Below are 26,799 nucleotides of genomic sequence, written 5' to 3' on the forward strand. Positions count from 1 at the left end.
AAGGGAGAAAACCTTTGCTAGAGGCCCTAGAACAGATTTCCTTCTTTGTAAATGGCTGAAATGGGTCAATGACCATTATTAATCCATTTTTTCACAAGAAGAATAGGGTGACTATGATTGGCATAGACTAATAATTTGGAACGGATATTTGAGAGTTAGTCAACTTATTCACTACAGTGTAGCAAACGCCACAAAGTGAAGATAGTTACTATTTGTAGGATGCTTATTACCAAAGGTCCAGTGCTGTGCTAGATGTTTTACATGTCACCTCACTTAATCCCACATTAACCCTGTGCGGGAGATATTAACCCAACTTTAATAAGAAAACCAAGGCTCGGTTTGAATTTTACTAGGCATTCCACTTATAGATATTCCTATTTACACTAATATAGTTATCCCTCAGAATCTGTAGATTCTGTAGCCACAGATTCAACCAACCTCAGATTGAAAATAATCAGAAAAAAACTGCACCTGTACTGAACATGTTCAGACATTCTTTTTCTTACCATTATTCTGTAAATGATATATAGTATAATAATTTTCACAGCTTTTCCATTGTATTCAGTTTTATAAGTACTCTAGAGACAATCTAAAGTATACAGGAGTTATGTGCAAATACTTCTCCATTTTATATAAGGTACCTGAGCATCTGGTATCTGTGGGGGTCCTGGAATCCATCCTCATGGATACTGAAGGACAACTGCATTACTACATATGGAAATGTAGACCTTCTAGCTGTTAAGGACAAGAGAGTTGAACTAAAATCCAGTTTTCTCCCAAAAGAAGACTATGACAGTGCTGTCAGAAGAAATCACAACCTTGGGAAGCCCACCCATTACTTGTTAGAAAATACACCAAAGTTGAGTTTGTTGTCATGTCATGTCTTTGAAAGCTGTCAGATAGCCAGCATTGCCAATGCAGTACAAGCATGACTCTGAGGCTGCTGAAGAGGACAGCTCTCTCAGATGAAGACAATGACAATATGGTACAACAAAGCTGAAGCTAAGCACCACATATATGAATAGTACACAAGTATCAGTCAGATTTAATCAATAGGCATGAATTGCACCAGTCATCTTAACAAAAAGATATAGAGAATTATTAACAAGACATACAGTCATTAACTAGGTAACTGAGAGGGTAAAAAAAGAACTCTCAGGTTTCATGGATCAGTACAGCTAACAAAAGGAAGGGTTAAGATTATTAAAATTAGAAGCCTGAGTGCTTGGGGCATGGCTCAAGTGACAGAGCACCTGCCTAGTAAGCATGAGGCTCTGAGTTCAAACCCCAGTACTGCAAAAAATACACACACACACACACACACACACACACACACACACACACACACACATACACACTAGAAGCCTGGAGAAGGACTCCCTGAATCCTTCTAAAGAGGAGATGCTGCCAAGCTAGGGGCTAATGTCTCTAAGGCTCTTTTAGGACAGATGCTGCAAGTGCTGGGAAAACTGCACTGAACTTAGCTGCAACTTCAGGGAAGACCTGCTGCTGAAGGGTAAAGCAGCACTGCTGTGTGATGCAGACGGGAAGCAAGGGGAAGTGCCCTACACTCCTTTGTCCTCCAACTTCGCAGCATCCTTCTAGCATTCCCTACTAACAGAGCTTAACAAAGCAGGCAAGGTAGTAGTGTAGCTTACTCACAAAGGAAAAGCAGAGAAGGGTGTGTTTGAAGTTGGGAGTCAATGGCTTAATAAGAGCAAAACTTTTCTATGATGCCTGTGGCAAAGTGTCTTCATTTCCTAACTGAACAGTGTGGCTTTGGGAATAATAAAGGAGAAAATAAAGCATGGGCTTCAGAGTGTAAGAAAGGGTTAAAAATTTCAAAAAGCTTTTATATGTTGCAATTGCTTATTTTGCTTTTGGGACTGAAACTGTTCCTGCTACAGTCACAATATTCACCATTAACTCTTGAATGTTATTGATACTCTTACTCCCTCATGGTGGGTGGACAAGAATATTGTCACATTTATTTTTCAGGAATCATAAAAAGAATTACTACATTTACAACAACTTATTTTTATCAGGTAAGGAGGAAATAAGTATGTATGGTGGTTAAAAGAGCACTCTACCACCAAACTGAATGGATTCAAATTCAGATTTTGACACTTAGCTAAATTACTTCATCTGCCTCAACCTCAATTTCTCCAGCTGTTATCTTCCTTGACAGATCCAAACCATGACCCAATCCAAACACAAGAAGATGTACAGGATACCACACTGTGGGGCCCAATAGGGGGGTGGAGGCAATACAGAAGGTCAGTGTGGACAAAGGTGATTTTCAGCAGTGGGCAGGAAGCTGCGGGCGTTTGTACCTGAATCACCTAGAACTTTTTCCAAGGTCAGACACCCTCTGTCTATCACTACTCCTAGATTTTGACTCAACCTCCTTAGGAAATTATTAATACACGGTTCTGCTGGGAGTTAGATAAGTCAAAGTGAAGAAGACACAGTCTTGTTTTACCAGGAAGAGTGTATTTGCTATAAACCTAAGAGTAGCTAAGCTACACAGCTCAACTGCAAGGAGAAATAGTGAATTTGTAGATAGTCAACACATGTGCCAAGTGGACAAACCCCACAGTGGCTGGTTCTACTAGAGGGAGGCAGATAGGTCTTTTGTTCAGACATACACAGAGAACCTAGAAGCAAGGCCTTCACATAAGGAAACATGATGCAAAGAGAGAAGGCAGGAGGGAGCACCTGGAGTGAACTAATGAAAGCAAATTAATGTAGAAGCTTAATAAATTTTAAGCTAACCAAGTGCTATGATTTGAATAAAGTTCTAAGTTCCATATGTTAAAGTCTTGGCCCCAGGGTGGCACTAACAGGAGATAGTGAAATCTTTAGGAGATAGAGCCTAGTTGGAAGTTATAAGGTCAATGGAGGCATGCCTTTGAAAAAGATTGGGAACCCTGGCGCCCCTCCCTATTTCTCCATCTTCCTCATCTTTCTTCTTCGTTATCTTTCTTCCTCTTCCTCTTCTTCCTCCTATTCTCTCTTTATTTCTCTCCCATAGCTCCCTGGCTCATGGTGTAAGTGATATTGCTCTGCCAGTGTTCCTCCCAAAATATGCTGTTTCGTCACAGGCCAAATGCAACAGAATCAATCATGGGCTAGAACCTCTAAAACCATGAGGCAAAATAAACCTTTATCTTTATAACCTGATTATCTCAGGTATATTTTATAGTGATGGGAAGATCACTAACACACCAACACAGAGATAATTGTGACTGAACTAAGAACAAAATCTCATTTCAATCCCAACTTCTTTTCTCTTTCAAGAATTTCCATCTGGAAAAAAACTTCCTTTCAATAAAGTGACTCTATACAGAGAAGGACTGCCAGGGCACTTTTTGGACTCCTCTGCACTGGGGCAGGATTAGCTAAGGAAGAGTCAGAGAACCAGCCAGAGAAAGGCACAGGCCAAGGAGCCAGCCATATTTCCCAGGCAACAAAAGATGGGAAAATAGCTCTGTGAAATCCAAAGAAGTAGTATCCACTTACCTGGTCCCTAAAGGAGTGATCTAGTCTTCTAATTAGAGAGGTAGAAAGTCTCACTGAGCAGTAATATAAGAGTCCCACTCCAGAGAATACCCCAATGCCAAATTGGGTGAATGGTTTAGAGATTGACTAGACTATGCCATGTTATTAGCTGTGTGATCTCCAGTAAGTATTCAGTTCCCCAAGTTTCGGTTTTCTCATCTGCAATATGGCATTGCCACTCACAGGGATGCTCAATTTCCTATAAACCATGAAGAACAGTTTCTGGAACACAGCACACACCTAATGTGCAAACACAAATTCATATTCCTACTACAGAGTTACTAATAATAAAAGTGCAATTTATTTTATTGGGACTTTTTTTTTTTAGTATTTCCTTGCCAAATCAAAGTCAAATATTTTATTTGAGACATTTCCTACATGTGCTCTATCTTTCCTAAATCTGATTTCCTAAAAATCAGCAACTGCAAGAAGCAACTATCAAAAAAAAGTAGAATTAAGGTTTTCTTAGGTAAAATTATGAATAGAAAGGTATGGTGAGAGATTCAAATTATGATCTGCAATTAGGATCTTTCAATTATGATGTACAATTATAGTAGGAATACAGCTACAACCCAAGATAAATGTTTATATCCATATTAGAAATCTACTAAAAGGTACAATCCTTAAAGTCTCAAACTCTGTGCCTCATACAGAGTAGGCTGAATAAACTATACTCAACAACCTGAAACTTAAAACAGCACAAGAAGGAAAGGAAAGTAATTAACTAGGAATTCAAACCATGATCTCTGGTCTCTAGTTCTTACTAAAAACAATACTGAGATTCCTGGAGGGCTGTATGTGTTGAAAATCTCAAGTGTGTATCTTAAGTGAAGAGTGTCAGGAGTGGGCACGTAGCAAATGTTCAAAATGAGTGCAGGAACCAGACACAGAGATCAGCTACAGAACAGAAAGTGCCCTCTGATGACAAGCTCATCCTCATATGTACACTTTGGGTCATGCCTTTAAGGTTTTTATGTTTCAATGTATTCTCTACCATGAAGCTATTTGGAATTATCCTTTTTTCCTAACTTACCCAATTTTTCCTCCTTTCTCACTAAAAACACTTCCTCAGAACTAGGCAGAGGATTATAACTTGAGTTTTTGTGTTTTTCTTTTAAACCAGAGAAATGTCAGGCATGTTATTTTCGGAGTGATTTAAACAGCTCTAGTGTTATAACTACACAGAAAGAACAAAGATGCTAAAATATTAATCATCCTGCCCAGCTGCCCACTGGGAGTAGCTGAAAATGGCAACATTCTGCTGTCTCCTGGCCTCAGGTCCACATTATTACTGCCTGTGCAGCTCACAAACACTCCCTTTCCTGAACATATGGAGCAATCTCAGGAAAGAATTTGCCTCAGTGAACCCTGACTGGCCAATCAAAACCAGAAGGTTCCAAGTTCAGTGACTAATATCAGGAATGAATTGTGCGTGGTGAAAAGGAAATTTTGTGTGCTGGGGAAATTTATACCCTGAGATCAGCCATATCACAGGTGTGCAGGATCACCTGGAGAGACTGAACTTTTAAAAAAGCAAGTTCAAACATTTCTTCAAGCAGCAGGCCTGTCATCACAAAGTATGAGAAACCCAACAGCACTGTGCGGTATCTGATCCCTCTCACAACAGCAGCAGCAACAGCAGCTATTTAGGGAGGACCCCCAGGACTGAACCTGGGGCAGTCGCTGTCCTGAGTCCTGCATCTACACAAGTGGATTTAGTTTAATCCTCACAGCCCATAAGGCAGGTGTTATCATCCCCAATCTACAGATGAGCGAAGAAGCTTAGAAAGATTAAGAAAACTGCTCTTAGGAACACAGCTAGAAAATGGAAGGCAGGGTCTCTCCAATTCCAAAGCTTTGCTCTTTCCCACAGTATTTGGTATTTTTTCCCTCTTTCTCATGCCCTGCTGTCCATGGAAAAGGTTAAAAAAAAAAACTGGGAAAATTAGATGGAAGGAACCTTCAAACATGAATCCTCGCTGTGCAGGATGGCCTTGGAAAACATGGCAACACCAATTTCCAAAGACTGGACTGAATTTATTAGTTACTTTGGGAAGGAAATTAAGCATGAGCATTTCTAATCTGAAAATCCTAAACTGAAATTGCCCAAATTCCAACACTTTTGAGTGCTGACATGATATCCCAAGTGGAAACACCTGACCTCACATGACAGGTCACAGTCAAAACACAGGGATGCTAACATTATTGTGCAAAATTACCTTCAGGCAATGTGTATAGGTGTGTATGAAGCAAATGAATTCTGTGTTTACACTTAGATTCTGTTCCCCCCCACAAGACATCTCATTATGCATATGCACATATCTCAAAATCTGAAAAAAAATCTGGTACCTGAAATTCTTCTGATCCCAAGCATTTCAGATGAGGGATCCTGAACTTCAACTAAGATTAAAGACATTTTGGCTAAGACAGCGTAAAATTTCAACATATGCATGGAAATAAGCACAGGAGAGACAATTTGTAAAACAGCAAAAACTCAGGAAGGGTATAACAATTTTGTAGCCAGTGTCATCCTCAAAAGTGTAGTGATATTGAATCCCCATACTGTTTCCAATAATGCAGTGAAATTGATGTACACCTCCATCCAGCACACCCTCAACCCCAGGGTTAACCAGAACACCAGTGTAGCCCAGGGGCTCCATAAGAACCAGTAGAACCTCAACTCAGTGAATCTTCACCAACCACCTATGAAGCAAAGGGCATTCAAGATGTCAGCAAACATCTATCGAGTACTTACTGTATGCTAGACAGTACGCTAAGCACCATCTAATTTAACTCTCACAACGAACCCTGTGAGGTGGGTACTATGATTTTCCCTACTTTGTAAATGAAAGGACTCAAGCAAATAGAAGTTAGGTGATTTGTTTGAATCCCAGGAGCTTCCAGAGTCCTTGCTCTTACTCACTCAGGCTTACTGCAGGGCTTAAGTGGGAAGGCCAGGGTCTAGCTTCAGAAGTCTGTTAAGTGTAACTGAAGTTCCACTCTCTCTAGAATTTTAAGGAAGAGAGCAAATACCTATCCACTCCCTCCTTTCCTGACAGCACCACAACCAGAGGAAATCAGCCAAAAAGACCTTTCCCTGCCTCTTGAGGAGCAGGAAGTAGGTTGGTTAATGGACAGATGAAAAGAGTTTCCTGATGGAGGGCTCACACTGGAAAAGAGGAAAAGAAGAAAAGGACAACAGTGTTCCAATTTCCCTGAAATGCAGGTATGACCCATCCCAAGAAGGGGGTAGTGTGCAATGCACACACCTCTCCCCGGGTGGCTCTAAGCATGGGAAGATAAAGAAAGCCTCTGGGACACAGTCCAAGGATCACCTGCTCTGACCCTCTGAGTATTCTGGTCACATGAAGGGCCTGTTATCCAACGCAATTACCATTCCTCATTATTAACAAAACATTAATCTAGAGTGGATCTTTAGGGTACAGAAAAGAGGTATTTGTTAATTTTAAAAGGTAAAGAGAGCAAACAAGTGAGTTTCTAAAGGAAGCCATCTTATTTCCAACTGAACTGAGAGAGTTGGGTTCATTAAATGCTTTCTTGTAGACAAGTGTACCAATCTCTAATGCGAAATCTACTTATTTCATTGTTCCCTTTATAAATAAGTTAAAAGTAGGAGTTACTGGTGAGGATGAAATACTTTTTTTAAATTTTCTCCCACCCCACGTCTTCCCATTCACAATACAGACCAGGCACAGGGCCCAGGTTGAGGTATATATGGGGTAGGTTTACTTTTCCTCTTCCTGATCTGTACTGTCAGTGCAAGAACAGAGCCTGTGGTAAGCACCAGGAGGCCAAGTGTAAAATTCTTGAAAGAATTTTTATCTCTGAGGTGTAGCTCAAAGGTAAAACACATGCTTAGCAGGCACAACACTCTGGGGTCAATACCCAGCACTGCAACTGCCGCCCTGAACCACTACCTCAACAGAAAAGCTATAAAATCTAGCTGATTTTCTTTTTGAAAGTTACAAGGCTGAGGTGCTAAAGCTGTGATCAGTAGAGTATGGGTGGATATAAAATATAGCAAATAGTCATTTCTACTGAGTTGGGCTTTAGATTCTTATTTCACAAGTTACTAAAGAAAACTCTTTTTATCTGACTGACAGGTTAATTCCAGTTGCTCTGAAAGAACTGACACTGAATAGCAGTTTTTAAACACAGAAGGCCCTAAAATATACAGCTCTCATAATATCACACATTTAACCCTAGTAGGCCAAGGAGAAAGCACAAAGTTCCATATATTTAGTGTAACAAAGCTATCATTAGAAACAGGGTAGAGGCAATATATGGGTTTCATTTCCAGGATTTCTACACATCTCTCGAAAACATTAGGCACAGTTAACATGTTGGGTTCAACCCCCAACATGTTAAGCAAGCACTCTACCACTCAGCTACGTTCCAAGTTGTTTGTATTTTGAGATAGGGTTTTCCTATGTAGGCTGGCCTCAGACTCTCAATCAGTCCTCCTGCTTTCACCTCCTGAGTGTTGGGATTACATGCCTGGCTGATTTCTTACCTTTTACCAGGCAGTTTTTAAATGCTTAAAACCGGCAGATAAATATTCCACATGGAGATGCACCACCCAGTCCCCCCTTCCAGGAAGGTCTTTTGGCCTTTGGGAGTGTTGTTTGTAGAAAGCTTTCAACTACCAGCCTCTTTAGGGGTTATCTCAAGGACACAAAGCTACCCTGCCCAAAGACATGTCTTTCCCAGGGCACTCTACATCCAATGACTGATCAATGTGGGGCTATAAGGGCCCACCCATGTGAATTCAACAGGGACAACTCTTACAGGCCACTGTGTCTCCCAGCAACCCATGGGGTTGGTGGAGGCTGTCCTCAAGTTCCACCTCTCCCTCACTAACTCAGCTGCCTGGCCTCCCTATAGGAGGTTTTTCTAAGAAGTTTTTTCTCATGTAAAATACAGATCAGTAGCCAATTCATTTTGGAGACACCATGGCATCACCTTGTACCTGGCAGGTTTTCTTTCTTGTGATAAGAGAAGAATAAGGAAAGGCACATTCCACACATTGTTGAAAAGGAAGAGAAGAGATATTTTTACTTTTATAGAATATGAATTAAGGCCTCAAGGACCTATCTGTCTCTTGTCCTCCTGAGCATCCCTGTTCTACTTCACTGTTACCTTTCCTCCACTAAACAACCTATGCTCCAGTGGTCTTTAAATAACCTGGGGCAGCTCAATCTGGGTTGATCTGTTGCATTACTCCAGTCACATACAGAACTTAGGGAGGCAAACTGAGGTACTGGGTTAGGCTTCAATTTCCCTTGAGCAGGGCATATACTGTCCTGACCCACTTTAAAGTATCATGAACTCCTAGATGATCAGATATATTCCATTCAAATCTAAGTCTACGCCCACATCTGTCTGTCCATCTGTGTATCTCTCACTCATATACATGCATGCACATACTTCCACCTACCCTGGAAGATGTCTCATGTCTCTTTTTCATTCTTCTTATGGAAGACTGAGACCCAAGTACAGTTTTGTGGTATTAGTCAGTTACATGTACATGAGTGATAGAAGATTAAAAAAAAAAACATAGGATCACTTGCTTAATTTACATCCCAAACCACTCCTAAACCAAACACTCCATGGACCACCCTGGATGTACCTTCCATAAACAGAACTTGTTTCTTTCTACATGCTTCGCCCATTTCTGGCAAGAAAAAGTACCAGAAAATGTATTTTTTTTAAAGTGAAACAAAAATGGATATTCTTAGGCTCTTTGGATGATAAACAAAAACAGTAAAATGAGTACTCCTCTTTACTACCACCCCTACAATTGGCCACACTTGGAATGAGTTTAACAGTATGAATCCCATGTGAGTCAGAAGTAAGCCCAGAAGAAGTGAGGGTCATTTTTCATACCTCAAATTATTCTATCCAAATGAACTCAAGGGGCACAGAAACACATTGGGAGCTTCCTTGAGATCACTGATTCAGAGAGACACAACACTTACCCCTGAAGTACATCAACGTCTGGCTATGCACAGACTCTGATTAACTAGTCCTTGAGTCTGTAGTACATAATCAACACCTTAAAAGGTATGTTCATGTATTTCAAAGGAAACAAAGTGGTTGATACTACTACTGGTCATCTTTGATGTCAATCTGGTTCCCAAACCACTATTTGAAATGGTTCAAAAAACAAGAACAAAATAGAGTCCTTATCACTGCAATCAAAATATTTTCTCTAAGATTTTACTCTCCTGGCAGGACCATCCAGATGGAAAGAGAAATGTCATATCCCTCCTCAAAACACCACCCAGCTCAGGTTCCTTTAAGGATTCTAAGTCAACTGCAAAACTTCAGTTTCTTTCATATGTTCTCTTTCCCAGCTTAAGCACTTGGTTCTAATCAGACCACTTCCTTTCTGCTGCTCTGGTTTTTATTACCAAAGTTCTCAATCCTTTTCACCACCCCATATGCTAAACAATGTCTACTTTTAGAAGCATATTCTCGGAGAGCCGTACAGAGTAGCCAATCTCAACCAAAGGTCATCATTTCAATAATAGAAATGGCCTTCATATATAGTCTATGAATCTGCAAAGGGCTAAAATTTGTCTTCATTAGCCTTTACCTTCTTTTTGTATCCCTTCCCTTCTGAGGAGCACATGTCTACTTTTCTTGGGGATCAGGCTTTATTATTTGTAGATTCTCTATCACAGTAAACAATATACATGATATTGTGGTTCCAAGCCAGCCCAGGCAAAATGGCTCATCTCAATAATAGTAACAAAAGCTTGGTATGGTGGCACACTCCTGTCATTCCAGCTACAGCAGGAATCATAATATAGGAGGATCATGGGCCAGGCTGGCCTGGGCAAAAAGTGGGACCCTATCTCTAAAACAATCAGAGCAAAAAGGGCTGGATATGTGGCTCAAACAGTAGAGTGTCTGACTAGTAGGATGTAACACCCTCAGTTCAAACCTCCATATAACCAAAAAAAAAAAAAAAGTCATTATTTGGTATAGGCCTCAGCAGAAAAGAATTTACAATAGTGCTCCTTACATGGTCTTCTATCAAAGGCCTGCTTACAAGGCTTGGCAGGTGTTTGGAACCCAGATTTGGGGAGTGTCCCATCATGAAGTGATAAAAGTAGCTCACTGTGCCTGAACTGTATAAACAACGGTTTATGAGGAACACCTATTTTTCTTGTCAAAGTCTGGAATTTGGATACCTGCCAGGGAAGAGGTAAACCACCTATATGACCAAAGTCATCAAAAAACAAGCCCTGGGCACTGAGTCTCTGTTTGGGAACATTTCACACATGTCATCACAACTTATTTCAGGGGAACTACAGCTCATCCTGTGTGATTTTGCTGAGAGAGGACCTTAGAAGGTCGTGCCTGGTATCCTTGACTTCACTCAAGAGCCTTTTTCCTTTGCTAATTCTGTTTTGTATCCTGTCACTGTACTAAAGCATAACCATGAATATAACCAGTTGATTCTTGTTATCTGTAGTAGCTGTGTTCTATAAAGTCTCCACAGTGAATTAGTGACTACTGAGCCACTGCTTCTAAGGGAAATATATACATCTATATATACATATCATCCATATATACATATCATATAGATTAGAATCTTAAATTCTAAAATCAGCTCATCCTGGTAGATTCTATTTTCTTTATATTTCAAAAGAAAAAAATGAGGTTCTGAAGTGCTTGGAGACTTGCCTGAGACCTACCCACTAAAAGGAGACAAAGTTAGGATTCAAACCTATCCAGTGGCCCCAGGGCCAGAGTCTCCTCCAGTCATCTGTGTTTGAGAGCCAAAACAGAAAGCAGAATGTGGTCTTGTTCAACCTCAGCTGGGAATGAGCTTTTGGGTGACTCAAAATTTCCACCACCTTATATATACCCATGAATAATTACAAAAACAATTACTGGGAATTACAGATACATTGTAGTGAGGAGGTAAGCATACATTAAATTCTGTGACTCCTCCTCTCACATCATCAATCCTGGGAGTGGCCTTGAGGACTTTCATCACAGCCTCCAAGGAAGGCTCCAGGCCTCTTCCTTCTGCAGAGCACTGAGGAGAAGAAAGGATAATTACTGTGCCAGAGTGGAAGGAGCTGGAGCTTCAAGTGTGACCTGCTTTTTGCATCTGTGCTTGCTCTGACTGTTTCTGAGATTCTCTGTGGCCTCTCTTATTGGCTTGCTATGTTGAAGTACATTCTCCAATTCAGCTGCTACAGTTGGACAGGCCTGTGGTAACTTCTCACTCAGAGGTCAAACAGGGACTGTGGTGAAGCCCAGGGAAAGGAAGCCTGTGAATCACCTGTGCCAGTTGTCCTAATGCTGAGGTACAAGTATCCTTTTCCTTGACAAGTGTTCCCATAGCCTCTCTCTAATTCAATGACCTCTGAGACTGCCTACAGTGCCAGGGTCAAGATCAACATATGGGCCTAGAAAAAAAGCAGTAAAGGAGACACTAGTCCTGAAAAGCCAAAAGTAGTCATGACCGAGTGAGCTAAACCCAGTTCATCATCAGAGCTAAAGCTAGCAGCAAAGCCATATAACATGTACCACTCATTGTCTGAGAATCTTTTTGCACAGTCAATAGACTCACAGACTCTGTGTTCCCTGCTGTGGTGTAGTAAAAAGATACATATTTGGTTTTTAACCCCTAGGACAAAAGTTTCAAAACCCTTGGAATTTCCTGAGTGATAGCATTGCCTTTTGTTACCGGTAATGGGTCCTTTTAGACTTATGCTAAAGGAGTAACTCCTGGTAGACTCTTAGATAATTTTGAAGGAAGGGCTGGCCATACAAATGATTATAGGGTTGACACTTTCAGGCCCAACTCCACCCTTTAGGGAAAGGAGAGAGGCTGAAGACTGAGACCAATTAAGTGGCCAATGGTATAATTGATATTGCCTATGTAGCGAAGCCTCTACAAAAACCCATAAGCAGTGAGGTTCAGGGAGCTCTGAGCCAGTGAACAGTGCTGTAGGATAGCACACCTGGAGAGGGCATGCATTCTACACCAACCCTCCTACTTCTACCCTGCCCTACACACCACTCCCATTTGGAGTTGTATCCAGTATAATAAAACTGTGATCCTAAGTACAGTACTTTTTTGAGTTCATATGAGTATTCTAATGAATTACCAAATTCTAAAGGGGAGGTCTTAGATTTATAGTGCCCAACTTTATAGCCAACCAGACAAAAGTGCTTGGGCTTACAGCCAGTATCTAAAGTCAGGAAAAACTTGCGGCACTGAGTTCTTGAATCTGTGGAGCCTGATGTTAACTCTGGAGGGTGTCAGAAATTGTTGATGACAGATAATTGTTGGAATGACACATTCTTCCTTGGTCTCTCACCAATCCTCATTACTGTAAACTAGCTCCTTGCTATAGATAAATAATGAATGTTTTACAGGAGGCTTCACTTGAGTGGTAGAGTGCCTGCCTAGAAAATGCAAGGCCCTGAGTTCAACCCCCACTACTGCCAAAAAATAATGAATGGTCTAATTAAAAAAAAAAACTGTACACTTTCCAAGCACTTAATACCATAAGCACTATAAGCATACCACAAGGAAAAAAATTCCTTCTTCCGCATCTCTAATTGCATTACTTTATCTTTAGGGAGATTCATCTATGAATACATCAGATGAAAAGCTGGTGGTACCACTCAAATCACAGAAGCCCTAGAAAACAAATTTCACGGACTATATTATACATTTATTCTACTGAAGCTTCCAGAAACCAGGTATTCAATAAAACAATTTCCATAGATACTGTGACCTTGTTTAAAAAATGTAAGAGCAATTTTGAGCTCAAGACAGTAGAGTAAGAATACATGGTTGCCTTCTTCCTTCCCAAGAGCACATGACATAGATACTTTTTACAAGAATAACTCCCTGGTGGCACTGAAAGCACGAAGGAGTGCTATCAATGAATAAGTCATTTTGAAGACGCATTTGCTTAAAGAAGAGACTTGGGACTGTATTGACAAAACTGCATGGTGGGGAGGGGCAGGGAGTGCAACTTGAAATACACAAAAATATAGAGAGGAGCTCTTTCTTCCAGACAGAGCCCTGGAGTAGTGCCAAGACTGGAGTCAATGACTATTGGAAGCCATAGAATGATCTACAAAGAAGTGGTTGTAAGGCAGGAATCAGGGCCTCTAGGCAGAAGTTGTCTATGGAACAGCTGGGCCCATCTGCCCTGAGCCCTGCCCTGTGTAGGCTGTAGTTTGTAGGGTTTGCTCTCAACTGGATCCCTGAACAAGTCTGGAGAAGAAGGTCTACCTAGGGAGTGTCCCTGGTGTTGGTGTCCAGGCTAGGAAATGAGTCAAAGAGACTTCAGGACAGACATAAGAGTAAAAGGAGATAAAATATATATGACAAGGTTAAAGTTCTCCTTATCTTAAAATCTTCTTGAGACCTCTTCTACCTAACCACTAAAGTCGGGTAGGTTTTTTAAAGAGAAACCATCACTGTATATCCTGTCCACCTACCAAGTGCATGGTGAGTCATCCCAGACAAGAAAGAAGTCTTTTGTTTATATTACCCTGCCCCAATAAAAAGAGAGCCTATTCCAGCTATCTATATTAATCAACATGGTCCTTTATTCCTAAACATGAAGAGTTAATAAAAAATTAGCAGAAAGGCAAGGAGAAGGCTATAGGATATGTATTAGTTTGCAAGGGCTTCCATAACAAAGTAGTACAGGCTGGATAGCCTCAACAACCTTATTTTCTCGTAATTCTGGAGATTCAAAGCCCAAAATCATTATGCCACAGGACTGGTTTCTTCTGAGGACCTTTTCTTTGGGTTGTATTCTCTGGGTCTTCCCTCTGTATGTCTGTGTCCTAATTTTTTCTTCTAAAGGACACTAGTATAATAGATTGGGGCCTGCCCTAATAACCTCATTTTAATTTAATTACCTCTTTAAAGACCCTCTCTCCAAATACAGTCATATTCTAAAGTGCTGGGGGGGAGGTTAGAGCTTTAACATGAATTTATTTTTTGTTGGGAGAGCATAATTCATCCTATAACAGCATGAAAGAGAAAGACTGTGATGAACAAACAAAACTTCACCTAGAGAAAGCAGAATACGAGGAGAAGAAAAAATTTTAAGGTACTAACTAGCACCATTCAAAGCCTTAAAAGATTTTGTCACATTAAAAACTCACTTACATGGAAAAAAGTAATAATGAGCACTAAAGCTTCTTGGTGTTTAAAACTACAGTTCTTTAAACTAAAAGAAAAAAAATCAATTAGAAGAGCTGAGAAATGGAAGGAATACAACAATTAAAACAGAAGTCAGGAAAACACGTCCATAGATCAAACAAAATACCAACTTCAGAAAAAAAGGAGGCTTCAGTCTAAAACAACATGAAAGATGAGGAGTTTGAAGGGAAAGTTAAGAATTCTAAACTTGATTTATTATGAGATATTTATTTGCTTTAGACTTTGTTAGAAAAATGTAAACTTAGGTATGCATGTTAAAAATGTTGTGGCCCAAGGTGGGTGGCCTGCCTGACTATCCCATTCCTGGGTGAGGAAGGAGGAAATTCGTTTTCCCACAAAACTGCCATTTCCCAGCTTCCAGCTTTATCTGGAAAGCCCACTTTCAGGGCTTACAAAGCAAAGGAATCTCTACATGGGTCTGCAAATTCTGAGCCCTGAGGTACATGTCTGGCTTAGTTACCTTTGAGGGCCATGAGATTTCTATCCACTCACTGGCCTGGGTTATGTCTTATCTCTGGTATTTAGAGAACTCCCTTTGTTGTTTCTAAGCCTACAGTTTTCAAAAATGTTTTATTTAACATTTCTATGTGTTAAATAAACTTTGTAGGAGGCCATTGATTTGGATGAGGCTCCTATACTGGGCCCAGCACATCAAACCAATATGGAGTCATATATGTTAAATGAAACTAACTTAGGAATGTACTCATTAGCAAATGTCAGTTACAGCAGCTGAGCTTTAGTCACCCCTAGGCAGCCAACTGATTCAAATAAGACAAGTAAGCTTTATACCTCATTTCTGACTCTATATCTCACTTTCATTTTTCTATCCATAAATGATGCCTGATCACATGGTAGCCCCAGAGTTCTTTCAATCTCTTCTAGTTAGGAAGACTGTCCAACACCTCTAGAATCATTAATTAAAGCCAACTTAGACTTCTAAATTAAATTTGTTCTAATTTTATCTTTCGACACATCTTTAGAAGGAGGGAGATTCACCATTAGCTCACTCTACCATTTTAACCAAAAATCTACACTGTGAACAAAGTAATAGAGAACACCTTTAAGAGTGTTTACAATTTGGGTGTCACACAAATTAACCTGTTTCATGTTCCTAACACTATAAAAAAAGTTTTATGAATCCTCACTTTATAGATGAGAAAGAACAACTAACTCAAGTTCACATAGCTAATATCAGAGGCAATTGTTCTCAACAATGAAATACTACCACTGTGATTCATTTGTGTCACTCAAGAAGTATTTTCAATCTCCTCCTCCTTCAACCAAGCATATTGGTAGGATTATACCTCATAGTGGTTAGATTTGGCACCTGATTAGCTATGGGCAAGGAGGTAGAAAACAAATTGACTTGTCACTTCTGGGCCAGAGCACGTGGACAAGACCCTAGAGCTCTCTTTCTGGTACAGTGTCCAGCAATGTTTGAAATGGAAGCTATTCTATCAGCCAGGCCTTACGTTATTATGGCCATGACTGAACCACAATGGAAATAGATTTAGAGAGTAAAAAAAATAGTAAGCTTGGCTAGGAGCATGGCTCAAGTGGTAGAGTACCTGCCTACCAAGTATGAGGGCCTGAGCTCAAACCCCAATACTGTCAAAAAATAAAAGCAAGTTTGTTGTTTTAAGCCAGTTATTCAGGGGATTTGGCTATTTGTTGCCTAGCATAAGCTAATTTATCCCGACTAATAAATAGTCTCCCAACTATTTTTCTAGATGAAAAGGGGGCAGGATACACTATAGGAAGAGAAACAGAATATACAACTTCCAAACTCAGAGGGTTAGCCAGAAGAAAATAGACATCATAGCTAGAGCTTTATGAAGCTAAGAAACCAAATTCTCACCAAAGTCAAGAAACTAATATTAAAACCTGTCTGCAACCAGTGGACCTCAAAAGATGTTAGCAGTAGCAACCGCACAACAATACCGCAGGGATAATTACATCATCCAGGACCCATTTTGGAACGTTCTACAGAAACTAATCCATGTAGGAGATACAACACATAATAATACAAAAAGATCAGTTCAAAGACAAAAAAAATTACAAAGCATACAAGAATCCACACCATTTGAAAAGTCAGCAAAAGCAATAAAAGGAAAGTTAACAGCAAGGTTAATAACAGTATAATCAGAAAAGAGTTTAAACATTTAAAAATTTCAACAAGATCAAAAAAGGAGCAGACCTGTAAGCCAAGAAAAGGGCATTATGAAAGAAGAAAAAGTGATTTTGATAATACAAGTGCGCTTGTAGTCAAAGACATAAGTCTCAGTAAATTCATTTATTGGCCTCTGCTCTTTCCTGTAAACTCTACAGAACTGATGGCAGAGAGACTTTTTGTTTTGTTTTGTTGTTGTTTTGCTTTGGTTTGGGTTTTTGTTTGTTTTTGTTTCTTATTTTATTTTGGTTTCATGAGATAGCATCTCGCTATGTAGCCCAGACCAGCCTCAAACTCATGATCCTTCTCCCTCAGCCTCCTAGTGATGGGGTTACAGGCATGTGCCACCATTCCCAGCTCAACACTTTTTAAAACATAAAGAACAAAAAAGAGAAAGAGATGACATCAACAACAAAATCTGAAAGCTTAAATATTTGTCTGTTTGGCAGATATTTCCTTGAAATGAATGAAGTAAGCGTAGCTCTTTGAAATAAAATGACAAGCATTATCAGTTACTGCTAAATCACTTTTCAACTGGAGCTCAAAATCTTGGAGAACTTGTATCTGCACCACAAACCTGACAGTTTTTCAATATTCAAAGACTTTCCTGATGAGATCATCAGCCATATTAAATGTTATTGTTTAAAATACTGAGTAATGAAATGCATGAACATTTGGAAAATCTATTTAATTCATTGAACCAATATTTTCAAATGATCAATGCAAGATGTTACAAAATTCTGTGTAGGTAGGTTACTTCAGAGGCACCTGCACACCCATGTTTATTGCAGCACTATTCACAATAGCCAAGTTATGGAAACAGTCAAGATGCCCCACTACTGACGAATGGATTAAGAAAATGTGGAATTTTATGCAGCCATGAAGAAGAACGAAATGTTATCATTCACAGGTAAATGGATGGAATTGGAGAACATCATTCTGAGTGAGGTTACCCTGGCCCAAAAGACCAAAAATCGTATGTTCTCCCTCATATGTGGACATTAGATCAAGGACAAACACAACAAGGGGATCGGACTTTGATCACATGATAAAGTGAGAGCACACAAGGGAGGTATGAGGATAGGTAAGACACCCAAAAAACTAGATAGCATTTGTTGCCCTCAACACAGAGAAAGTAAAGCAGACACTTTAAAGCAACTGAGGCCAATAGGAGAAAGGGACCAGGAACTAGAGAAAAGGTTAGTTCAAGAAGAATTAACTTAGAAGTTAACACACATGTATAGGAAAGAATGCAAGTCAACTCCCTGTATAGCTATCCTTATCTCAACTAGCAAAAACCCTTGGTCCTTCCTATTACTGCTTATACTCTATCTTCAACAAAATTAGAGATAAGGGCAGAATAGTTTCTGCCGGGTAGCGAGGGGTAAGGTGGGGGAAGGGGGGGTAAGGGAGGGAGTGGGGGGAAGGGGGGAGAAATGAGCCAAATATTGTATACACATATGAATAAAATAAAAATTAAAAAAAAATTCTGTGTAGGTAAAAGATCCATTCAAAGTGTTAGACAGAACAATAGACTGCAACTGAACATAATACAAAAAAAATTGGTATGGTTTCAGAATCTATATTGTAACTAACCTTGTTAAATTCTGGTATAGTATCAAAGAAGAAAATCTATATACCTGGAAGTGTCATTAAAATACTGCTTTTTTCAACCACATATTTATGTGATACGTATTTCATCTACATCATCCGAAATGCATATTGCAACAGATTGAATATAGAAACAGATACAAGAATCCAGCTGTCTTTTATTAAGCCAGACATAAAAGCTATCTGTGCAAATATAAAACAATATGATTCTTCTATTTTTAAAAAATGTAGCTATTTTTATATGTTTATGTTAAAGCATAATGGCATATTATTTTTAAGCTACTTAGATATTTTTAGGCCTCTTAATTTCAAATGCTTTAAGTATCAACCCATCATGGACTTTAACCTCCAAAACTGAGACAATAAGTTTATAAGTTGATCGTATTAAGCAGTTTACTAGAGTCATAGAACGCTAACTAATACAGATGGTTTAGAAATTTAGAAACAATAAGTTAAAGAGAAAAATCAGGAATTTTAAACTATAATTATAATTAGTTATAATAAAGTCACTAAATATCAGTATTTGTGGGGTACAGAAGGGCTATTTGAAGGATGATTTACAGTTTTTGACATTTGTAATGAAATAGTATGAATTATGAAGGAGCCCTAGTTCTATTCAAAGTTACTGTTAACCTAACTGTTTCCTAACTAAGGCTGTTGATTGTGGCTTAAACACCCAGATTCCTTCCAAAGAAAATAAAAATCCTCTGTACTTTTTAGAGTCTATGAGGTTTTCACCTTGTGAAGCCCTCCCTGCCTTGGCTGCTAACCCTTCTACCACTTTGTCTTGGTACATTCTTATCATTACTATTTTCCAGCCACAAAAGCCTTTTCACTTGTGCAATGTGCAAGGTTCTCTCTTGCCTCCAAGGCTTCATGCAAGAAGCCTCTTCCTCCCTGGAATGTTTTACTCACTACCTCTTCATTAGCTAACTCAGACCCATTCCCAAAGCCTCCTCGCCATGATCCAAAATTAGACCATCCTCTCACCCCTCCAATAGTTTCTCTTCCTTCATGCACTTAGCACAATTTAATAAAATACCTCTGCCTTGAGGTATATTTGCTTAACACCTGTCGCACCCAGCTAGATTATAATAGCAGTAAAGGAAGCAACCTTGTTTTTTGTTGTTATTGATGTTTTTCACTATATCAAGGGCCCAGCCACACATGCAACAAGTACATGGCAAAAATTTGTTGAATGAATAAATGTCCCCTTGCCATTAGGGTTATTTTTTTCTCCCCAAAGTGGATAAACTCTCAGTTAGATGTGGTAACTGCTATAGGGCAATGAAAAAAGATGCTGTATATAAATATATATTTAACATATTTATAGAAAGATCCTTAGATTAAAATACATATATAATAATACAGTATGTATATCTGTATCTATATCTATATATATATATGAATTATGTTTTAAGTAAATTGCATAGACAAAACCACAGAATTTATAAGTAGCAAACTGACTAATTTTACATAACAGAAACCACTAGCCTTATTGTCTGGCCTAGGCTAATGGTCACACTTAACACACCTTTCCTCTCAGCAGATGATTCTTTCCCAGCTTCTCCCCTTGCTCTCTAGACTTTGAGTGTACTGACAGGCCTTGTCTCAAGTTTCTCCACCATGTTTATACTCTTTTGCAAACCACAAAGGGCCTTTGTATATGCTGTTTTTTTCTCTTTGAAATGGGCTTCCATTTGTTTCTCATACATACGACTATGAGATCCATCCATCCTCTGTCCATTCATCCATTTATTTATCTTACCTATCCATTCATCTACCTACCTACTTGCGTATGTATTTACACATGTATGTATGTATCTATCTATCTATGTTGGGGTGCTGAAGATTTAACTTGTGTCTTGTGCATGCTGAGCATGTGCTCTACTACTGAACTACAACCCCCCGCCCTTCTGTTTATCCTTTGAAATCTCCACTGGAACATCATTTCCTCAAGAAAGGCTTTCCTTACCCTCTAGCCATTTCATGTTTTCCTGTTTCATATTCTAAGAGTACTCTGATACTTACCAAGTCCAACCATCAGCTGTGTATCTGTGCAGTATCCATCTCCCAAACTGCTTCCCTCAGAAGAACAGAAGCACCAAGAGGGCAGCAGCCCCATCTGTTGCCATCACAATCCAGATTCTGACCCAGTATTTAGCACATGATAGGCATTCAATATCTGCTTCATGAATAAGCAATTTGGAGGATGTGATAAGAAAGAAAAAATATTACCTTGGATTTGGGAAAAACACCTTACTAGGTTTAATAAGATCTTGTATTATTAGGAAAAGAACAAATTTATTAAGTTCAGAGAAAAGTTAGCCGATGTAAAATGTTTAAATACAAATACAGATGTGGACAGAAGAAAGGTGAGCTTCCCCTGCTGCTGCTGCTGACTTTGTACAACAAGAGTACTTAGGGCACTTTTCAGGAGGATCTTGGAAGAAAGAACAGATGACACAGGTCATAGATGACCTGTGTTCCTCCAGAAGATGGCAAGAGTACAGGAGGAGGGTAAGGGGATAGCCTCATATCGTCTTTTCCAGCCTAAGATTCTTGGAAGCTAAGCAACTAGCAAATTTATTTATGAGTGGAATGCAAACTTGAAAAGTCACTCTACTAATCTTAGGGGTGACCAAAGGTCATTGAATGAAATTTCATTAAAGGAAACCTGAAATCAGACCCACATGGCCTCTTAAGAGAAAACCTGACAATGATATCTGCTAATACCACAAATCTGGGGCATATGTGTGTTACGGGAAGGGGGTTAGGTTCCCATATGAATTCTGCTTGGTTCACAATGTACTTAATGCCACAGGGGAATGCAAGTTTTCCTCACTGCTCTCTTGGGCTAAGCTCTAGGTAGTCACTTAGGGTGTCTCTCCCAAGCAGTACCAGGAATTCCCTCCACTTCAAATAAGTTTATAGTTCATTCAAAGGAAAGCTATTTCTACCTGTCTTGCTACCTTCAGAAGGTTAGCACATTAAGTTCTGGGTGTGCAGTTTTAGATAACATCACTTTTGCCATGGCCACCTCCTTATACATACACATATAAGTATTTCCAAATTTCTAGCACATAGAGTCTTATTCCTTGTATCACTTGGCTCTTGGCCCCTTTCTCTGTCTTCAAAGCCAGCATCTTCATACATACTGTACTGCCCTAATTTGTGTGTCAAATCTCTCTCTGCCTCCCCTGCCCCCTTTATTTGTGCTAGAGATGAACCCAGGGCAAAGCAAGGGCTCTATCACTAAGCTGCACCCCAGTCCTTGCCTCCTTTTAATCACTTTTTTATTAGAATAAATTTAATTGCACAAAGGAGTTTCATTGTGATATTTACATACACATGTACAATGTCCTTGGATAAAATTCACATTTTCTATTACTCTTTCTTAACTCTCTCCTTATTCCCACCTAAAAAAAAAAAGTTTTAAGCTGGTGGAGTGATTCAAGAGGTAGAGCGCCTGCCTAGCAAGAATGAGGCCCTGAGTTTCAGCCCCAGGGTTTCACTAGCTATTTTCACACATATACATACATACATACAATGTACTCTGATCATATTCACTCTCTATCACCATCTCTATTCCACCTCTTTCCTACTAAAAATCCTCCCCCAAACAGTCCTCCTTTTTAATCTGGTCATATGATTTTTTTTTAGACCTAGATTCTCCATATGAGCAAAAATATGTGATATTTGTTTTTCTGAGCTTGGCTTATCTTGTTCAACATGATGCTCTCCAATTCCATCAATTTTCCAGCAGATGACATAATTTCATTCTTTATTACTAAAAACACTTCATTGTATATGTGTACACACTCTTCACCCATTCTTCAGATTTTAGGTACTGGGCTGATTCCATAGTTTGGCTATTGTAAATACTACTACTATAAACATGGGTGTGTAAGTATCTCTACTGTATGTTAGCTCACATTCCTTTGGATGTATGCCCAAGAGTGGTGTTGTTGGATCATATGGTAGTTCTATTTTTAGTTTTTTGAGGAACCTCCATACTAATGTCCATAGTGGCTGGACTAATTTACATTCCCAGCAACAGAGTATAAGGGTTTCTTTTTCCCTGCATACTTGCCAATATTTGTTGTTTTCTTGATGATAGCCATTCTGTCTGGGGTAAGATGGAATCTTAGTGTCATTTTGATTCCCATTTCCTTTATGGTTAAGGATGCTGAACATTTTTTATGCATTTATTTGTTATTTGTACTTCTTTTCAGAACTATCTGTTTAATTCATTTGCCTATTTATTAATTGGATTATTTGTTCTTTTGGTGCTTAATTTTGAGTTCTTTATATATTCTGGATATTAATCCTTTATCTAAAGAATAGCTGACAAAGATTTTCTCGTACTCTGTAGATTGCCTCTTCATTTTGGTAATGGTTTCTTTTGATGTAGAGAAGCTTTTTAATTTGATGCAATCCCATTCGTGAATTCTTACTCTTAACTTCCTGAACAACTGGAGTCCTATTTGGAAAGTCATTGCCTCTGCCTATATCTTCAAGGGTTTTCCCTATGTTTTCCTGTAGTAGTTTTAAAGTTTCAGGCCTTACATTAAGATCGTCAGTCCACTTTAAACTGATTTTTGTACAGGGTGAAAGATAGGGATCTAGTTTCAGTCTATGTGTGAATATTCAGTTTTCCCGATACCATTTGATGGGAGAGTCTTTTCTGCAATATATATTTTTGGCTCCTTTGTCAAAAATCAGATGGCTGTAGTTATGTGGACTTATTTCAAAGTCTTCTATTCCATTGGTCTACATGTCTGCTTTTGTGCCAGTAATAGGCTGTTTTATTATTATGGTCTTGTAGTACAATTTGAAGTCAGGTATTGAAGTACTTCCAGCACAGCTCTTTTTACTGAGGATTGCTTTGGCTATTTGGGATCTTTTACACTTCCACATGAATTTTAGTATTGTTATTTCTATTTCTGTGAAGAATGACACTGGGAATTTGATGGGGATTGTGTTGAATCTGCAGACTGATTTCAGTAGTAAAGACACTTTCACTATATTAATTTTGCTGATCCATGAACATGGGAGATCTGTCTTCCAGTGTCTTCATCTTCTCTCTTCCTATTTTAGTTTTCTTTATAGAAGCCTTTCATAGCTATTTAATTTTTTTGAGACTATTGTGAATGGGATTATTTTCCTGATTTCTTTCTCAGTATGTTCATTGTTGGTGTATAGAAAAGCTACTGAGCTTTTGTATGGGTATTTTGTATCCTGCTACTTTGGTGAAAGTATTTATCAGATCTAAGAGGGTTTTTCTGGTGTAGTCTTTATAATCTTTTTAAGTTAGGGTCATGTTATCTGTAAATAGGGATAATCTGACTTCATTTCCTATTTGTATTTGTTTCTTTCTCTTGCCTTACTGCTCTGGCTAAGAATTCAAGTACTATACAGACTAAGAGAGAACAGAATGGATGACCTTGTCTCATTCCTAACTTTAGAGAAAATGACTTTAGTTTTTCCCCATGATGACTATAGGTTTGTCATCTATAGCCTTTGTTGTGTTGAGGTATGTTCCTTCTATTTATGTTGGATTGTCAGAGGCTTTTTCTATACCTATTGAGATAATTGTGTGATTTTTGTGTCCTTTGTTCTGTTTATGTACTATACTATGTTTACCGATTTGTGTATGTTGAATCACCTTTGCATGCCTGGAATGAAACCAACTTAATTATGGCATATGATATTTTCAATGTATTGTTGAATTCACTTTGCAGGTATTTTATTGAGGATTTTTGCATCTATGTTCATCAAGGAAATTAATTTATAATTTTTTGTTGTGTCCTTATCTGGTTTTGGTAGTAGGATAATACTAACTGCATAGAATGTGTTTGGTAGTATTCCTTCCCTCTCTATTTTATGGAATGATTTGAGGAGCACTGGTGTTAGGACTTCCTTAAAGGTCTGGTAGAATTCAGTAGTGAATCCATCGTGGGCTTTTCTTTGTTGGGAGACTCTTTTATTACTGCTTCTCTATCTCTTTACTTGTTATAGGTCTGTTTAACTTATGGATCTGTTTAATTTAGGTAGGTTATATGCATCTAGAAATTTATTCATTTCTTCTAGCTATTCCAGTTTATTAGAATGTATGTTTTCAAGGTATTCCTTAATGTTTCTCTGAATTTCATTAATATCTGTAGTGATCTCCCGTTTTTCTTTGCAATTTTAGTAATTTGGGTCTTCTGCCTCTTTTTGGGTTGGCTAAGAGTTTGTCAATCTTGTTTATCTTTTCAAACAACCAACATTTTGTTTCACTGATTTTTTAAAAAATTATTCTTTTAGTCTCCATTTCATTAATTTCTGCCCTGATCTTATGATTTCTTTCTGCCTACTACTAATTTTGGACTTTGCCAGCTCTTGGTTCTCTAAGAGTTTGAGGTGCATTGTTAGATCTATGATTTTTTTTTTTTTTTTGGCAGTACTGGGGCTTGAACTCAGTGTCTTCACCTTGAGCCACTCTACCAACACTCCACACACTGTAGCAGGGTGTCCCAAAACTCCTTGAGTTGTAATGTTTTCAAGTCCACAAAGTAGCTCAGTCTGAAACCCTACCTGGCAGTTCCTGGAGGTGGAGCAGTATTCCAGGCACTGGCTCTGTGCTGTTTCCACAGTGATCCCCAGGCAATGGAATTTGCTCTGAACAGGGAGGGCAGAGCCACTGACCATTGCACTCTTCATTTCCCTAGCTCTCGGATGCTTAAACTTCTCAACTCACCCATGCAGAACCTCCCCTCTCCATAACCACCTCTTTCGACTATCTTCTATCCAGATACTGTGGCCGGGTGTCCCAAGACTCCTATGTCTCAAACGTTCCTTGTTTTCAAGTCCCCTGAGTAGATCAGTCTGAAACAGCAGATCCTCTTGAGAGATATGGCACCTCTCTATAGCTCTCCAAGATATGGGGAGCAAAAAAAATTTCTTTTTTGTCTAATGCTAGCCTGTCATGCCAGAAAGTCACCTTCCCACCAAATGGCCACACTGGGTTTAAGGCTTGCAGAAGGTGTGGGCTTGTCCTGCAGTGAGGTCTGCCAGGCTGTAGCCAAGGCCTACAACTTACCTTGTGGTGGAGGCTTCTGCTTCCCCTGCTCCCAGTGAGCCAGAGCTAGAGCTGCAGACTGTTTCCTAATTTATTCCATTGCCTTTCTTCTTCTCCATGCTTTTCAGCTCCCCTGTACTTCCTTTGTGATTCCTGGTGCTCTTTTTCTTTTCTGAGTATGGTCCCTCCTTTGTTACCCTGACTCTTCTCACTCATAGACTCAGATAGAGGAAGCTTTTACCCTAGCATCTTGCCATACTCTCCTATCATTTTTTGTTTGTTTGAGTCAGGATCTTGCTATGTAAGCCCAGGTTGGCCTGAAACTCCCTATGTATACCAGGCTGACCTCAAATTCAAGATCCTCCTATTTCAGCCTTCCAAGTGCTGGGATTATACACCCCCTGTCCCACTTTCTGCTTCCTTTTCTCTTTTTTCTCTTTTTCTTTTTGATGGAACTGGGGCTTAAACTCAGGGCTTCATGCTTACAAAGCAAGTGCTCTATTGCTTGAGCCAAACTTCTAGTCCATTTTGCTCTGGTTATTTTAGAGATGGGGTCTTGTGAACTATTTGCAAAGCTGGCCTTGAATCATGATCCTCCCAATCTTAGCCTCCCAAGTAGCTAGGATTACAAGCAGGAGCCACCAGAATCTGGCTCTTGCCTCCCTTTTATAAGGACACCTGTGATTGTATTTAGGGCTCACCTGGATAACCCAGGATAATCTCCCTGCCTTGATCACACTAATGTTACATACCTGCAAAGTTTTTTCCATATAAGGTAACAGTTACAGATTTCAGGGATGGAGATGTAAATATCTTTGGAGGGCATCCATTATTCAGCCTACCACATTATTTTTTCTCAATTTTCAACATGAAAATTCAGCCAGGCATTCTACTTAATGAGTGAAGAGTAATTCACTGATGTGTATGCAAAATCTACAAATTTTGTGTCCTTCAATGAGCATTTGTATTGGTGCTATTGAGATAGCAGCCATCCTTGTCACCCTAGTTCTCTGTGGCACATGAAGCAGGAAGATGTCACCCTGGCCCATCATGCCTCACTTTCCATGTGTGGAGAGCACTAGGAAAACATGGATAGTAAAATCTATCTCATCCAGCGTATTGGGCAGAGTGGGAATCTGAAGTTCTTCTAGG

At 39.2% G+C, this 26,799-nt stretch overlaps 1 protein-coding gene and 1 non-coding gene across 2 annotated transcripts in view; both read right to left on the reverse strand.

Annotated features, from left to right (window-relative positions):
• Nucleotides 1-26,799, reverse strand: part of Stx8 (syntaxin 8) — a 257,201-nt gene that overhangs the window by 154,796 nt on the left and 75,606 nt on the right. The window lies entirely within an intron of this gene.
• Nucleotides 7,242-7,375, reverse strand: LOC141414492 (small nucleolar RNA SNORA51). Its single transcript, XR_012439519.1, has one exon. It is a non-coding gene; the product is annotated as a small nucleolar RNA SNORA51 (small nucleolar RNA).

The sequence above is a fragment of the Castor canadensis genome, chromosome 11, assembly GCF_047511655.1.
Source record: "Castor canadensis chromosome 11, mCasCan1.hap1v2, whole genome shotgun sequence".
Taxonomy (NCBI): domain Eukaryota; kingdom Metazoa; phylum Chordata; class Mammalia; order Rodentia; family Castoridae; genus Castor; species Castor canadensis.